The 13,372-nt window shown below is 37.2% G+C and overlaps 1 protein-coding gene across 1 annotated transcript in view; it reads right to left on the reverse strand.

Moving 5' to 3' along the window:
- The window catches only part of KCNH8 (potassium voltage-gated channel subfamily H member 8), a 366,249-nt gene that overhangs the window by 125,794 nt on the left and 227,083 nt on the right, over positions 1-13,372 (reverse strand). The window lies entirely within an intron of this gene.

Genomic DNA, 13,372 nt, shown 5'->3' on the forward strand with positions numbered 1-13,372 from the left:
AGCAAGCAAAAATTAAAAAGGAATTAAAAAATAAAGTAAGATATAAAAGTAAAAAGAAATCCAGATCCTATTTCTCCTAGAGCTGAGGCTTTGCAGTTCTCTATGATAAGTGGATTTCTTGTGAGCAAGGAGTCTGTGCTGATCATCTAGGGGAGAGTCCTGTTGTGCTGATCCCCAGGCAGACTTGCACCTACAGGGGGCAGGGGGATAGGGCTTAGTGTAAGCAGCTCCAGTTTCCACATGGTAGTGCTGTTTAGCTCACTGAGGTTGGTCCTTGCTGATGGGGAGAAGGCAAAATAGTGAGGCCCCACTCTGCCATCCCCAGAACTGAGAGTTTGTGCTAACCAATCTTCAGAAAACCCTCACAAAAGAGCAAACAATCATCCCTCTTATGTCCCCAGCTTCCATCAGATCCCTGCCTTCACCCTGCCTGTGTCTGCCAGGTAGCACCACACTCCTATGTGCACAGATGGGTTTCAAAACTCCAATTTTTAGGGATTTTCGAGGTGCTAATCCTCTGGGGAAAGGTCTTGCCATGTCTTTGCCATTTATTGGCCCATCCCAGGAAAAGGGGGTTCCTGACTGCACAGTGGTTCAGAGTTTAGGGCAAAGTGAAGCCAAAAAGCCAGCACCCGGGCTCACTGCCTTCAGTCGGCATTCCTGCTCATATGCCTGAGAACAGTGCAGAATGTTGGCACCATTCATTCTTCTTACAACCCAGGGGATCCTCAGACCATTTTGTCCACTCTCTTGTCTCTGCCCTCCTTCCCCCCCAGATCACCTTTAAAGCAGGCTTGACTGGGATAGTGATAGACTTCCAAAACTTCAGATTTTGTGCTCCCCACTTATAATACCTTGTGGTAGTCTCTGTAAGCAAAACTTCTTCCCCTCCACAGCACCTGCAGTTCTTATCTCCCCCAAATCAACTCTTTGCACCTTCTGCCTTCCAGAACGTGGCTGCTTTTTACTAATAGACTTGCAAGTTGTTTTTTTTTTTTTCTCCCATATTGATTTCTTCGGTGGTCCGAAAGATTTGATAATTATCTAGCTATGCTCCAGGGATAGTGCAAGCTTAGGGTCCCTCCACCATCTTAACTCCTTTTCTAAAAGAACGTTTTAATTTAAGAATTGCTTATACAGGGATCCCTGGGTGGCGCAGCGGTTTGGCGCCTGCCTTTGGCCCAGGGCACGATCCTGGAGACCCGGATCGAGTCCCACATCGCGCTCCCAGTGCATGGAGCCTGCTTCTCTCTCTGCCTCTCTCTCTCTCTCTCTCTCTCTCTCTCTGTGACTATCATAAATAAATAAAAATTAAAAAAAAAAAAGAATTGCTTATACACTGCAAAATGCACTGGTCTAAAGTGGACAGTGTGATGAATTTTTCCAAAGCTGATCAGCTTTGTCATCACAAAAGGATAGAGATACAACTAGGACCGGAACTTCAGAAACCTCTTTTATGATCTAGTCCAGTCATTAATTCCCAAAAGATCACTGTTGTCCTGATTACCATAGATTAATTTTGCTTAATTAATTAGGAACTTTATACAAATAGATCAATAGTATATACTCTTGTGTATGGATTCTTTCATTGAACATTGCATATGATTTTCATCAATTTAATATCACGTTCACTTTTTTAAATTGCTGTATAATATTTTATTATATGACTATACAGAGATTCACTTCTTAATTTCATTGTTGGTGAAAATTTGGGTTGTTTCCAATATGGGCCATTACAGCTAATACTCTTAGAAACACATACACACACACATACACACACTATACTTATCTTTGTGTAGATACAGATAGGCCTGTTGACTCTACGATTAGAATTGCTGGGTTGCAATTATATATGTTACTTCTGTTACTTGAATAGATTCCAGCAAAGAGTCTAAGAGAGACTGTATTCATTTGTATTCCTACACACAGTGTATGAAATTTCACGTTGTTCTATATCTTTCCACAATCCCTGGTAATTTTGTCTCTTAATTTATTTTAATTTTTCTCTACTCATTCTAGTGACAGTGAAATTATTTTCACTTTCCTAATGATATCAAGCACATAGTAGTTGCATACTTGGATATCTGCTTTCATGAAATGTCAGTTCAGGATTTTTGTCTAATGAAATATGTTTTCCTCCTTTTTTTAAAAACTAATTTGTAAGAATTCCTATTATATTTTCTGATTGTGAGTTGTGTTCTAAGTAATTTATGCCTATGCCAAGATCATTAAAATATTCTACTATGACGCCCCGTAGTAGTTTTATTTTTTTTTTACTTTGACATTTTATCTACAATCCTTTGCTGTGAGTGATTCTGTGTATGGTGGGATTCAGGAGTCAAGATTTATATTTTCCTAGGTAGATATCTGATTGACCTACCACCATTTTAAAAAGCACTACCATTCCCTCCAAAGTATTCTAGTGGCATTTTGTCAGAAGTCAGGAGATTGTATATGCATAGATCTGTTTCTGGTCTCTACATTTTGTCCCAAGGGCCTATCTGTCAGATACCAGCTTTTCCAACACAGTCAGAAATGGATACGCTTAAGCTCTATCAAAGGATTCTCAAATACATTTAAAATATGACTAATATATTTGACTTTTAACACAAAAGTTGATTAGTCACAAATCTGAAATGTTATATCAAAAAAAACCTAACTGAAATAAAATATTCTGTATTTGAAATAATGGAACCATGTTTAAGAGAAAAATAGATTCTCACTTTAGCACATTATGATTTCATAGCTATTTTTATGAGGGTGATCAGTAGAAATTGCTCATGTATTTGTGTTATGCCATAATTGCATTTCTACTTGTGGTTTCTATAATTTAGTCTACTTTTAGTCTTTCTGAACAGTAAAATCATAAAAAGATCAATAATGTCAAGCCACACCTATCTGATTTCAGTAAGATATGAGTAGGATCAAGCAATAATGATGAAGTTGGGGCACAAAGTGTTTCTTTGCTCTAGTTGTATTATAATCCAGGTCACTCAAATAAAAAGGAAAGTTGGGAAGTAAGACAGTATCTATGTTTCATGAATTCTCCCTTAGGGTTGTTTGAGTAGAGAGAGTAGCCCAATTACAAGTCAAGTCAATATCACCAGGCATTTAAGACCCAACAATTCATCATGGTAGCTGGATCACCAAAACCAAGAAACGAAATCACAAGACAAGCAGAAATAGAATCCAAATAATCACATATAAAACTCAACAACAAAAGGCAGTACTAGAATGAGACAGGAAGAATTCCAGAGCCAGTTAATACCAACATGCAGCTATATACTCAGAGTCAGGGCAGAAGGTGAACTTTAGGAGGTTAAATTTATCCTTTGGAAATGTACAATATCAAAGGGTTATCAATTAGAACTATAGCCTTAAAAGAAACAAAGTTTCTAGTTATTTTTAATTGTTCATATTTCACATTAAAAGTTGTTTTTAAAGTTCTTTTTTTGTTTTGTTTTGTTTTTAAAGTTCTTACACACTTTATCCTTTAAAAACTTATTTTAGGATATTTCTAGAGTCTAAGGGAGAAACTGCTCCTGTATATGTTTATACAAATAAAATATAATGTCTGCGGCTTCTGTAGCTGTTTATATAAATAAAATACAGTATTCTCAGTGATATTCTACAGAGAGCAAAAACATAACTCTCAAAATCTACCAACTGTGTTTTTCTACTTATTATATTTTCCATATATTTTAATTACTTATTTCTACTTATTTTCTATTTATAGGGCAGTGGTTATTGATGTAAAGATGAATAACTAAAAGTTCACAAAGACATCTATTTGTTAAAAATCATCTACTCGTGTACTCAAGGAAGATCTTGTCCTCAAATTAACTTTTTATTACATTAAGATAGTTTTACTGCTGTTTTTCTAGGTATATGGATGAAACCACATTGTCTCCATCAGGCTAGAGTTACAAGGTGCTACAAAATTCAGTTTACTCAGGATCGAACATTGCCACAGACTGGAAATCTAAGATTTTATTCTGAGAAGTTGTTTTCTGAGGCATTACTCAAACAAGTGAGTACTCCAAATGTGGTTATTTGGCTATTACTAGTAACAACTTGACAAGGGGTTGTTTTCATGAATTCTATACTCAAGCTAATGCTGTTTCTTATTTAGTATTTGAATGTCCATCACTACTGATGCTATTCTGAATACATACTTAAGTACAAGTAATGTCTCCTTTGCATTGGAGTGACTGAAACATAGCTGTCTCAATGTGCTTCAAGATTGCTATTGACCATGCATTCTGTATAATTCAATTGTTATCAGGATTTTCATGTGTATTGTCAGTTCGAATTTTCAATCTGTATGAAAACACATCTTTTAGTGATAAGGATTCATTTGTATTATCTTAATAAAGATGTCCAAGGCAGGGACTGATCTGATCAAATATTACCTTCTGTAACTATACACTATTTTCACTCTTTCTGAGATCATGAAATCTGAAACCAAGAATCTGACACTCAACTGGCTGAGCCACCCAGATGCCCCATAAATAATGGCTTTTAAAAAATATAACTGGGTTTCCTGCCTTGTTAATTTTCTCCATTCTCACTGGTGGGAGGCCCCTCTTGCACTGTTGGTGGGAATGTGAAATGCTGCAGCCACTCTGGAAAACTGTGTGGAGGTTCCTCAAAGAGTTAAAAATAGGCCTGCCCTATGACCCAGCAATTGCATTGCTGGGGATTTACCCCAAAGATACAAATGCAATGAAACGCCGGGACACCTGCACCCCGATGTTTCTAGCAGCAATGTCCACAATAGCGAAACTGTGGAAGGAGCTTCGGTGTCCACCGAAAGATGAATGGATAAAGAAGATGTGGTTTATGTATACAATGGAATATTACTCAGCCATTAGAAATGACAAATACCCACCATTTGCTTTGACGTGGATGGAACTGAAGGGTATTATGCTGAGTGAAATAAGTCAATCGGAGAAGGACAAAGATTATATGGTCTCATTCATTTGGGGAATATAAATAATAGTGAAAGGGAATAGAGGTGAAGGGAAAAGAAATGGGTAGGAAATATCAAAAAGGGAGACAGAACATGGAAGACTCCTAACTCTGGAAAACGAACTAGGGGTGGTAGAAGGGAAAGAGGGCGGGGGGTGAGGGTGCCTGGGTGGCAGGTACTGAGTGGGGCACTTGACGGGATGAGCACTGGGTGTTATTCTGCATGTTGGCAAATTGAACACCAATAAAAAATAAATTTATTATTACAAAAAAATATAACTGGGTTCTAATTTCAGCCTTTGCACTTAGTAGCCATGTTTCCCTTAAAAATTGGTTTTGCTTTGTTTTTTTTTTTTTTTTTAACTCTTCTAAGTTCTAATTTCTACTTAAGTACTGGAACTAATAATTACTGCCCTTCATTTATTTATTTAACCAATATTTATGGATCGCCTAATATGTACATGTATTTATTGACTGGATTTGGAGGTGGGAAGAATACTAATACTTTGTTCATGCATTCAAAGAAATTGTAATTTAGTAGGAGATATAGGTAAATAAACAGGAAATCATAAAGTTATGTGATGAGTGCTCTGGAGGAATAGCTATACTCGAGAAGGAGGAGCTAACTTGGAAGATGAAGACTTAGAAGGTGAGGCTTGGGACAGACAGGTGGGAGACCACAAGTGAAGAGTGTGCCCTGAGCATGAATGAGAGTTATCAAGGCAAAGGAGAAAGAGGATGGAGGCTGGAGGTATGCATTTATTTAAAGTTCAAAACTAGAGGAGCACGTGGGTGGCTCAGTCGGTTAATTGACCAACTCTTGATTTTGGCTCAGTTCATGATCTCAGGGTGATGAAACAGAGCCCTGCATAGAGGTCCATCTGGGCATGGAGCCTGCATAATAAGATTCTCCCTCTCCTCCTGCCCTTCCTCACCTCTCATGCTCTCTTTCTCTTTCTCTCTCAAAAAAAAAAAAAAAAAAAAAAAGAATGGGAAGTGATTGAAGGTTTTTTGTTTTGTTTGTTTTGTTTTGTTTTTAGAGAGAGAGAGAGAGAGGCAGAGACACAGGCAGAGGGAGAAGCAGGTTCCATGGAGGGAGCCCGATGTGGGACTTGATTCCAGGACTCCAGGATCACGCCCTGGACCAAAGGCAGGTGCTAAACCGCTGAGCCACCCAGGATCCCCTGATTGAAGGGTTTTAAGCAGTCAGATGACATGATAAGATATGCATTATATTAAAACAACAACAACAAAAACAAAAACCTGCCTCTAGCATAATGAATAGATCCTAAAAGTATAGGCAAGGAAGAAAGTTAGTCAAGGGATATGGTTATCTAGTCAAAACTGATGGTGACTGGAACTGAAGTAGTCACAATAAAGAATAAGAAGAGACAGTGTACCATCTGATGGTTAGGAGTGGACCACACAGTACTCTGAGCTTGATTTTACTGGGGGATTAAGGGAGAAGGGGATATCTGTGAAAAGCCCTATGTTCATGGCTCATGGGGTCATAATCACAGATATGGGAAAATGCAGGAAGGGAAAAGGTGAGTCGTTTAGGAAAAGAAGGTGATGAATTCAATTTCTGATGTGTGGTATTTGAAGAAGCAGTGCTTGCTGGAAAGATAGCACACAGTTGAATACACATGCATGAAGTTTTGGAAGCAATCAGGTTCAAGATATTGATCTGGAAACCACCAACACTGAACTAATAGGAGGTGATGCAAACACTCATGGTGGGAGAGCGATGTAAGGGAGAGAGGAGAAAGCCAAGGATAAAATCCAGGGAACTAAAATACAGGCAAAGTGAGAAGAGCTCATGGAGGAGATTGAGTAGAAATGTTGAGGAAGGAGAAGGAAAACTAGAACATAGTATGCCATGGACGCCAATGTGAGAGAAGGGATCACTAGTATCAAATATGGAAAGAAATGTAGTTAGAAAAAGACTATCAAGCACCATTTGACAAAGAGGTGACAGGTGATTGGAAGACTCTTCTCTTGCTTTGTTATAACCATTAAATGAAATAATAAATAGAAAAATATTTATCTTTTTTTAAATTTTTATTTATTTACTTGACAGAGAGCACAAGCAGGAGGAGAAGTAGAGGCAGAGAGAGAAGCAGGCTCCCTGCTGAGCAGGGAACCAGATGTAGGGCTTGATCCCAGGACCCTGAGATCATGACCTGAGCTGAAGGTCAAGTGTCTACTTAACCAACTGACCCATCCTGGTGCCTGGGAAAATATTTATCTTGAGTCTGCTGTCCAGATAGAAGTTTACTTGTTACCCTTTATATTTCCTTTCTTTATAAAGTTATTTACCATCTTTGAGCTTCAGTTTCTTTATCTACAAACTGGGATGAATAATACCAACAAATTAAGTTCTTAATTATACTACACTGTGTAAGGTCAACCACAACAGTATTGTAAGATAGGAAAAATAAGGAAGTAACTCTTTGCAACTTCAGTCTTCTTCAATCAGGGTCAAACTTCAGTCTGTCAAATGATAAAATGTAAATTAATACTCTTTAAATATTCTAATATTCTCAATAAAAATGAAGCACTAGTAATTTTAAAAATCAGACTTAATATCTTGCATTTTTCTTGGCCCGTATGTTTTATTCAGGCCATTATCTGATTCAATCCAAGTGAATCATTGTCTTATTTACTATGTAGTAAATTCCCAGTCATGCTCACTTTCAAACCTTCAATATCGATTTAGTGCACAGTTACTGTATACTAACACCTGGAATCCAGGGTTTTCACGTTTTGAGAGTTACGGTCCTTTTTTTTTTTTTTTTTTAAGATTTTATTTATTTATTCATGAGAGACACAGAGAGAGGCAGAGACACAAGCAGAGGGAGAAGCAGGCTCCCTATGGGGAACCTGATGTGGGACTAGATCCCAGGACCCCGGGATCACGATCTGAGCCAAAGGCAGACACACAATCAGTAAGCCACTCAGGTGCCCCGAGAGTATGGTCTTTATACAATAGCCCTATTTGTGTTAGGTTTTTTGAAATGTTCCATTCCAATAGTGAATTTCATTTTTATTTCATTAGAATTACAAATAGATGAACAACTACAAGCACAGTTTAGTTCTTGTTGCCACCTTAGTAAATTAAGCCTCATTCCAGATGCTCAGTCCTCATGGTTTCTCATTCCACTTTCCTATCAATTTCTCCTCTCTGATCACACCTTCACATTCCATGACTAATACTTACCAGCTTTACATCTATTTCAAAATACACCAGCTATGTCTTTCCTGGAATCATGGCATCGTCTATACAGCCTGGAGCAAGGTTACTGCTGCTCTTTCACTGTCTACTGAAAGTTTTTCATACTTAGGCAAATTTTCCCATTCATTGTATAAGCTTCTCAAATATAGGAAGAATGCCTTCAATTTCTTCGGTACACTTTTCATCACCCAAAGTATGATATTAAGTTTTGTCAGGGTTACCTTTAAATAATTCTTAGTAGTTAATTGCTAAGAAAGACTTCTAATTTTCTGGTAGGCAGGATATCCAGCCAAGTTGAGACTGTAGCATCTCCATGCTTCTCTGCACATCCATAGAACACTTTTCTAGGATTATCACCCAGACATAGATGTGGCATCCTAAAACCTAGCTCTTTGAATTTCTGAGTTCATTTCACACTCACCCTAGTGCACCATTTGGAGGGCCTTGAGGAGTTCTTGGAAAGTTTGCAAGAGGTATGCAGGGCACACAACCTGTGGGATTTCTCAAGCTACCTGCTGTTTGCTTGATGGCACGGACTTGTTAAAGATTAGTTACTCTAAAGTGAGCTATACTGTTTAAAAGTAAAGAATGGCCACCCGTGGAACCACATGAAAAAGCCATGGAGGCTTGCCTTTAGAAAGAAAGCTGTTGTTCAACTCCATGAGCCATACTTCCTATTTTGTTTATCTGCACTATGGTAGTAAGTAAACATTAGTCACCTGCTTACTATGAGTCAGATATATATTAGCTGGACAAACCAGGGAAATAAATATATTATCCAGTCCACATCCTCTGGGAGCTCATAGTTTATTTATGCTATGTGTGTGGAGTGGGGGAGAAATAGACTATTATGATATAGGGATGAAAAGTCAGAGAGGGAAAGTATTTAAATAATGGATGAAGGAAAACTAACTCAGATTCATGGTGATAGAGGTAAGGAGAGTTGAAAAGATGACCTTCAAGAAGAGACCAAAGATGACACTTCAAGGATAAGGAGAATTTTATGGGACAAAGAGAGTTAAGGAGATGTCTTGCCCCCTCTTTTTCCCTGAGAGTAGGAACTATGAAAGATATGAAAATACAAAATATGTAAGGAATGGTACAAAGAACTGCTGATGGTCCAATATGTCTGGAGCCACAGGTAAAAGGAGAAAGTGATGATAAATAAAATCTTAGGGCAGCCTGGGTGGTTCAGCAGTTTAGCGCTGCCTTCAGCCCAGGGTCTGATCCCAGAGACCCAGGATCGAGTCCCACGTCGGGCTCCCTGCAAGGAGCCTGCTTCTCCCTCTGCCTGTGTCTCTGCCTGTCTCTCTCTCTGTGTTTGTCATGAATAAATAAATAAAATCTTAAAAAAAAAATCTTGTTAAGAGTCTAGACCGTGGGAGGTTTGCAAAACTATGTTGAGTATGCCATGAGCAATCATTTGAGTGACATAATATTGGTCCTCAACAAATATTAATGAATTGAACAATACATAATGAGTTGCATCTAGGTCCAGGTGACCATAATGTATTCAGTTATCTAAAATATTTAAAGGGGTACTTTGGTGGCTCAATCAGTTACACATCCAACTCTTGATTTTGGCTCAGGTCATGATCTCAGGGTTGTGGGATCAAGCCCTGTGTCAGGCTCCACCCTCAGTATGGAGTCAGCTTGAGATTCTCTCTCTCTCCCTCTCCCTCTGCCCCCCCAACTCTATAAATAAATCTTAAAAAAATGTTTAAATAACTTCTCAATACATTCAATGAATATTTGCTCTAAAAATTATTTATGTAGTTATCTTAAAACTATTGGTGTAATTAGGGAGGAGATTATTCCAATGGCAAACACAAAATGCATGAGTTGAAAGTGGGAAATATAAACCACATAAGTAGTGTTATTTTTATTTAGACAATATGATTTTTTAAACTGCAAGAAAACATACTTGAACAAATGGGAAAAGAAAAGAATGACATAGCAGAGTTCATGTTTGGTAAGAGGCAAATGAAAAAAAAAAACCCTCATTAGTCTGCAATAAGATTCTAAATCAAGAACTCACAATTTTCCTCTGGGTTTCTAAATTTAGTAATATTCCATTTTTAATTTCCTTGCCTTGTTCAAAACAAGCACTATTGTTTCATTTTTTATGAGCACATGCTCCTTCTCATAGTCTATTTACAGTAATATGTAAGTCAGAGGGCAGCATCATTCTCAGACCTGCGCTGAGATAATTTTCCTTCAAAACTACCAACTCACAAACATTTCAGATATAAACATAATGGATTCAGGCACATCATGTAATAAATTTTGTATTTGCCAAGCAAATACAATTCTATTTTCCATATATATATATCTAATCTCCTAAGGAAAAAATAGAAAGAAAGAAATAACAATGATGCAATATTAATAACACTCTTTTATCTGAATTACTCCATTAAATGAAATGACTGTTTAGTAGTAAAACAAATTCAGAAAGTGACATGCATCTATAACTTTTCACAATCGCTATAACTATAAAAAATATTAGCATGAACAAATTGTATTTCAACTAGAGCTTTACTGACCAATAAATGCTCTGAAGATAATGTGATTTAAAAAAATGAAATTTTGAAAACATGTTATAAGCTGTATATGTTAATATTCTTTAGCCCATTAACTCCACCCCTTAAAATAACACTAAATGCATTTGATGTTCTCTTTCCTTGGAATATTCTTTATCAAGAAATTCAGTTGACTGTTTCCTTGCTTCCTTTATGTCTTTATTTAAATGTCATGTTCTTCATTCACACCCCTGACTACTTTACTTAGGATTGTAGCTCATTTCTTTCCCCTTCTCTGCTTCACTATTCTCTATGCAACTCACTATACTCTCTGACATGTTATACATTTTACTTGTTTTGATTCCTATTGGTCTCTATTGGGATATAAATCCTATAAAGGCAAAGATCTCTATTTGTTCTGCTATTCTATCTGTACCAACTGAAACACTGAATAGCAAACAACAGGCATTTGACATATGTTTGTTTAGTTAGTGAATAGATATAGTTTGGGGCAGCCCCGGTGGCTTAGTGGTTTAGCACCGCCTACAGCCTGGGTATGATCCTGGAGACCTGGAATCGAGTCCCACGTCGGGCTCCCTGCATGGAGCCTGCTTCTCCCTCTGCTTGTGTCTCTGCCTTTCTCTCTCTCTCTCTCTGTATCTCTCATTAATAAATAAATAAATCTAAAAATAGATTAAAAAATAGATATATTTTTCACAGAGATGTTAATTATAATTTTTTAAGTAGCAAAAAAAATCTTAAATGTGTAACAATTAAGACATGGTTAAGTAAACATAATAGTTCATTTATATAATGGAATATTATGCAACTATTAAATGTTTATAAATACTTACAAAACACAGAGAAATACTTACACTAAAATCTTATGTGAAAAAAAAGTCACCAAAATTTGTGTAGACTATGATCAAAACCACATGAAAATAAACAGGGAAAAGAGCAGCCAGAAAGATTGAATGTGGAAGCAGTAGTTATGCTGGGATGGGTATGAATGAGAACCATTTGTTTCTCCACTGTTCCTATCTTAAAATTTATGTCAGTAGTACCAGGGTCAAAAAACTACTATATGAAAAAAAAAAAAAAAAAAACTACTATATGCCCATTTTACATGAACTTTAAAATCTTTTCATATAATTCAATCATAAAATGGTGCAACCATCCATACAAAAAAGAGTGAACTACCCCTAAAGAAATTTTTAGGTTTATTTATTCTAAAAAGCCTAAAGAAGCAACAATGAAACTCACAGTTTATTTGCAAAAATAAATGCAATTTTAGTCTTTGCTTAAGTGCTTGAGTAGGTACTTTCATTTATTTTTTTTAAAGATTTTATTTATTTATTTATTTATTTGAGAGACAGAGAGAGAGAGAGAAGAGTGAGCAGGAGCAGGGGAGGGGCAGAGGGAGAAGGAGAAGCAGACTCCCTGCTGAGCAGAGAGCCTGATGTGAAGCTTGATCCCAGGATCCTGGGATCATGACCTGAGCCAAAGGCAGACACTTAACTGACTGAACCACCCAGGTGCTGTAGTAAGTACTTTTAAGACAACTTATTTGGGAGCTCTCAATAACAATAATGACAATAGTATTTTACTTTACAATGCACTCTTTTTTCCCCCAAGGCATTCTGACAAACAAAATCTCTCCACTTTTGAGATAAGACACTTGGTATGTTACACTTTTGTGGGATTTTAAAGTGGCAAATAATCTTTTTTTTTTTTTTTTTTGGTTGTTTTAACTGTTTAATTATTGCTGTATCCTCAGTCTTAAATTTATTCACCAGAAAATAGCTGGTCAGTAGTCAGGTGGGTACTGATTAATTCATGTCCAGTCAATGGTTAATGCTCGATACAACACATTCCATTTATTCAATTCTCCAAATGTATTATCTGGGAATGTAGAGACTGGGATATTCTTGTCGTCAGGTTAAAAATGCCCACATGAGGCTAAGGACAAATCTGAGCCATGGCTATGAATGCCATCTTGAGTTCTCCTTATTTATTTATTTATTTATTTATTTATTTATTTATTTATTTTTAAGATTTTATTTATTCATAGACACAGAGAGAGAGAGGCAGAGACACAAGCAGAGGGAGAAGCAGGCTCCATGCAGGAAGCCCGATGTGGGACTTGATCCTGGGTCTCCAAGATCACACCCCAGGCTGCAGGCGGCGCCAAACCGCTGCGCCACCGGGGCTGCCCTTGAGTTCTCCTTATTAAGAGACTCTCTTACTCAATCCAAGATCAATGTGAAGGATAGAGATGTGGGGGTGCAGATATAGGGGTACATGGCTGTGTAGGTTTCCATTTGAAAGGAGAGAGAACAGGAGAAAGAACATACATGAAGGGCAGGAGAGGAAGAATGAGGCAGATGGAGGGAGAGAAGAGAGGAGGGAGGGACTCACATATTAAGAGACAAATGAATGCCTACTCAAGCCTTTTAAATATGTAGTCTGGGAATACCAGGTTACCCAGAGCATTTAATGGTAAAATTTATTTGAATTCCCTCATCACCACAAAATTTCGACTTTATTTATTATTAGAAAACTTTCCCTTCAGTATCCAAGTCTGTAGCTTTGATATCAGTCATCCTGATTAAATTGGAAAATGACATATCTTTATTTGAAATTTTCA

The sequence above is a fragment of the Canis lupus genome, chromosome 23 (assembly GCF_011100685.1).
Source record: "Canis lupus familiaris isolate Mischka breed German Shepherd chromosome 23, alternate assembly UU_Cfam_GSD_1.0, whole genome shotgun sequence".
NCBI classification, from domain to species: domain Eukaryota; kingdom Metazoa; phylum Chordata; class Mammalia; order Carnivora; family Canidae; genus Canis; species Canis lupus.